The sequence below is a fragment of the Chrysochloris asiatica genome, unplaced genomic scaffold (genome assembly GCF_000296735.1).
Source record: "Chrysochloris asiatica unplaced genomic scaffold, ChrAsi1.0 scaffold00026, whole genome shotgun sequence".
NCBI classification, from domain to species: domain Eukaryota; kingdom Metazoa; phylum Chordata; class Mammalia; order Afrosoricida; family Chrysochloridae; genus Chrysochloris; species Chrysochloris asiatica.
In genome coordinates, this window is record NW_006408544.1 from 9358733 (window position 1) to 9363642 (window position 4910).

General features: G+C 47.8%; 1 pseudogene; it reads left to right on the plus strand.

The window, feature by feature from the left end:
* The first annotated feature begins 4214 nt into the window (after window positions 1–4214).
* Window positions 4215–4567, plus strand: LOC102828109 (annotated as a pseudogene).
* The last annotated feature ends 343 nt before the right edge of the window (window positions 4568–4910 follow it).

Here is a 4910-nt window from a genome sequence, read left to right on the forward strand (position 1 = left end):
CACAAACTTTTGAAGCCCCCTCATATATGTGGAACTGTTGTGTGAGTCTGAGAGGTGAATATGAATTGTGTATAACCCTGGGGTGTGTTTGTGGAGGGTGTGAATGAATCTATGAAGTGACTGTAAATGTGTGTATGTAACTCCGTGTGGAGTGTGTATGATATTCTCTCTATGTTCATACTCAGGCGTGATGTAGAGGCAGAGAGGGCTCTGGGAGTACGGATCTGCTTTTTTGGTGATGCCACTTCTCACTGTCAAACCGATTCCTATAGGAACTCTTTTGAAGAGGGTGGCAAGAAGGTGGAGAGATTGAGGGCTAGAAGTGAGGAGTCAGTCGCCTTCCTCAGCGCTTAGAATGCTGTGGCCACAAAGGCCATCTGAGGCCCTCCCCTCCTAGGCTAAGCTCCTCCTTAGTCATAGCAGTGCCAAGGGGTCTGCCCAGACCTAGTGGTGCTGCCTTCCTGTTGGGGGCTCTGCTTGCTGGGTCTGCTGCTCCTAACATGTCTCCTAACATGTCTGCTCTCCACCGTGTAGCTGAGCCCAGGCCAGAAACAAAAGGGTCTCAATTTAGGGAGTTGGTTTAAGCCAGTTTGGTTCATTCAGTGGGGAAGAATCCCCCGTGCTGAGAACAAAACCAAAAAAAACTCTGACTGAGGGCATGAGCCTAGAGACCTGGCTTTGTTATAGATCTGCTGTGTGACCTTGAGAAAGTCCCCTGAACTCTTGGGCTTCAGTCTTTTCTATGTACAATGGGCAGATTAGCCTGGATGACCTCTAATCTCAAATCAGAGGGGACAGTGAGGCCTACCTGGTTTCCAAGCTCCAGAGGAGTACTTGTGAGGCAGGTGACTAAAGTTCTACCTTGGAGTTCCTGAGGGCAGGTGATGAGTGGCTTCCAGCACAGGGTGAGCACACAGTAGGTCCCCAGGAAGTGCACCATGAGCTGAATGGGGACTCCATTGGAGAAAGGCTACTGGGTCTGCTGCAGAGGGCAGAGGTACTGGACTAGAAGGTAGGCGCCAGACTCATACTGGGGGAGAGAGAGAAGCAGAGGCACAGTCACTAGTCCTCTTTACCACCCTTCCTGTGAATGAGAACATGGCGCCCCCTGTGGGTGGTGCATCCCAGCAATGAAGGGCTTAGTGAGGGTTTCAGGAGCCAAGGACTGGGTTGAGGGTGGGGGGCTTCCTGCTTTCGGTTTTCTAGTAAATTCTCACAATTATCCGCAAGGATAGCATTGTTATTCCCCTACTTGTTAGATGAAGAAATAGAGGCGGGGCAACGGAGTGCAGCGAGGGGGAGTCTGCAGTAGAAGCCGAACTTCTTTTGCAGAAAGCAATAGGGCCCAGGGCAGGCTGCGTGGCAGTGGGCGACCCTCCTACCGGCATCTCCATAGCCACAGCCAGTTGAGGGCTGACCCCTTGGAGTACTCCAGAGGATTTTCACAGCGCAGTTTCTGGAGAGAGCGGGATTAAGGGGAACTGCTCGGGTGGGCCAGAGCCAGGGGCCAGGAGGAGGCCGGGCGGAAACCCAAAACCTCCGCAGCTGTTTCCAGTTTGCCGCCCTGGCTGGACCGCTGTGGGTGCGCAGCAGAAAGGCAGGCGCTATGCTTCAGAGCGCTATGCTCCCCCTATCCCTGTCCTCTTCCTCTGTAGAGCTCTCACTTGTCCTCTCTGCTTCCATGGACTTCGGCCTGTCTCTGTCTGATTGTTTCTGCATCTCCTGCACTCAAGGAAATTGACGCTGCCTCTGGTCCCTCTCCATCTCTCATTTGCACTGGACGCTAGTTCCCCATTCTGGCTCATGAGGGGAGGTGGCTCTGTGGGCCAGGGACAACTGGTTCATAAATCCCAGGATGGCAGAGGGACTGCACAGAGGGCCACACCAAGGGCTTAGGGGACCCTTCACATCTCAGTTGGGTTCTGCTACTTCAACATCTAGCCCCTCATGTCCTGGTCATTTCCTCTGTTTACTTTCACTTTCTGCTCAGAGCCTACAATATGGGATTCTCAGTGTGGCACCGGGATTCTAGCTCTGATTTAATACTCCAGGCAGGGGCCGGAAACCTCTGTTTTGGGATGATCTCAAAGCCTTGCTCCCAGTAGACAGCTCAGGTGGGCATGCTGTGATAGTGGTGTCAAGAGAGCCTGGACCCCAGAGTCAGACAGACCTGGGTGCAAATTCTGCTCTGCTGCTTATTAGCTGTACTGCATTAAGCAAGACACCCCGAGCTTCAGCTAGAGAATGTTATTGAGCAAGCAGCAGACACAGTACTTGGTGTGGAATAGGCCTCGGGTAACACGGTTGCTGCTCAATCCCTTTCAGTCAGACTCCGTATGACTCCACCACTCTCCTGTTCTAATACTTTCCATGGCTCCCAGCACCTATAGAATAAAACCCAAGTCCCACTCTTGGCAGCCGAGGCCTTCTATGATTGCTGCCAAATCTACTTTTCAATTTCTTATTGCATGCTCACACTCAATTGTACTTTTGAAGGGGACTGAAACAACACACCTTGCAATCTCCCACTGCCATGCTTTTTCTCAGGTTGTTTCTCTTACCAGGAACACGTTTCCCACAATCTTCTACATGTCCATGATTTTATGTACTTTCAAGGCTGCAAGGCCTTCCATGATGTCATCCCTAGTCCATCAGTCAAAGGAGGTCATGTATGCATTGCTTTAATTGACCAGTGATGGCATAATGGGTTACAAGTTAGGCTGCTAACCACAAGGTCAGCAGTTTGAATTCACCGGATGCTCCACGGTACAAAAAGAAGGCTCTCTGCTACTGTAAAGATTTATAGCCTTGGAAATGCCAACTAGGGTCACTATGAGTCAGAATTGACTTGATGGCAGTGTGTATTAGTTGATCGTGCAGCTTCATGAAGGACTAGCTTGATAGCAGGCCCTGAACTAGGCACCAAGGACAGAGAAAAAGCCCTGCAGTTGGGTGGCTCCAGTTTAGTGGGCAAATGGGGTGGGGGTGAGGTTCATCTTGCCATCTAGGCAGAATCCAGATGTCTGCCAAGGAGAGGTGCATGAAGGAAGATGTTGCTGAAGGCAGCTGTCAGGACAGCACCATCCACATGACAGGGGCCAGTTCCTCTTTCCTCTGCCCATAAGCATATCCAGGAGGGTTCAGCAGGACTCCTTACTCAGCCCTCTTCAGTTATTAACTTACCAGTTTCAACTTTGGTTAAGTCTTTGAATGGACAATTTTAGTCACAGGCTAGATGCTTATACTGAGTCAATGCCTTACTCAGGAACCCCCACCACTACTCGTCTGTCAGTTTGTCATAAAGTTGGGGCTTGCATGTTGCTGTGATGCTGGTTATGCTACTGGTATTTTAAATACCATCAGGGTAAACCATGGCGAACAGATCTAAGTGGATCTTTCAGACTAAGACAAACTAGGATGAAAGAGAAGTGGAAATCTTATGAAGAACAGAGGAACATTCTCTGATATAGTGCCAGAAGATGAGTTGCTCGGGTTGGAAGGCACTTAAAATACAACTGGGGAAGAGCTGCTTCCTCAAAATAAAGAATTGACCTCAATGATATGGATGGAGTAAAGCTTTCAGGACCTTATTTTGCTGATGGGGCACAACTCAAAATGACAAGAAACAGTTGCAAACATCTCTTCATAATTGAAATGTGGAATGTACGAAGTATGAATCTAGGAAAATTGGAAGTCTTCAAAAATGAAATGGAGTGCATTAAGATCGATATCCTAGGCATTAGGACTAATGGACCTCACCAGATGGAATACACAGGAATCAAATTGAGTACATGTGTAGGAAGAGACAATTAAGAAACTCAGCCAAAATAAAACTGGGGGCCAATTGTGGAACAGGCCTTCAATTGCTCACATGCAAGTTTAGGCTGAAGTTGAAAATTAAAATAAATTCACAAGAGCTAAAATATGTTCTTGAGTATATGTCATCTGAATTTAGAGATCATCTCAAGAACAGATTCGATGCATTAGACACTAATGACTGAAGACCAGAAGAGTTGTAGGATGACATCAAGAACATCATACATGAAGAAAGCAAAAGGTTATTAAAAAGACAGAAAAGACCAAAATGGATGTCAGAAAAGACTCTGAAACTTGTTCTTTAACTTAGAGAAACTAAAACAACTGGACGAAATGAGGAGGCAGAGGTAGAAGCAACACGGAGGAAATGGGAATGACCCGAGAACGCTGCCAGCACCATGAGCCTCCTCAACAAGCCCAAGAGTTAGATGACCCCAGAGGAGCTGCAGAAGCGGGAGGAGGAGGAGTTTAACACCCGGCCCCTGTTGGTGCTCATGCAGTCGGTCGAGAACAACACCCAAGTGCTCATCAACTGTCGCAACAAGAAGCTGCGGGGCCGCGTCAAGGCTTTCAACAGGCACTGCACATGGTGATGGAGAATATGAGAGAGATGTGGACCGAAGTCCCCAAGAGTGGCAAGGGCAAGAAAAAGTCCAAGCCCGTCAACAAGGACCGCTACATCTCCAAGATGTTCCTACGTGGGGACTCTGTCATCGTGGTCCTGCAGAACCCACTCATCGCCGGCAAGTAGGGGCCCAAAGCCACCTTCCACCACCCCGTGAAGACCTGCCCTGTGTTGGGAATAATAAAGTCCCTGTTTTTTTTTTTTTTTTTTTTTTTTAACAAAAATGAAATATAAAAAAGAAATGATGAAGTAAAAGAGCTAAACAGAAAATTTCATGGGGCAGCTCAAGAAGACAAAGTCAAGTATTATATGAAATGTGCAAAGACGTGGAGTTAGAAAATCGAAAGGGAAAAACACATTCAACATTTCTCAAGCTGAAATACTGAAGAAAAATTCAAGTCTCACATTTCAATATTGAAGGATTCTCTGAGGGAAAATGTTGAATGATGTGGGAAGCATCAAAATAAGA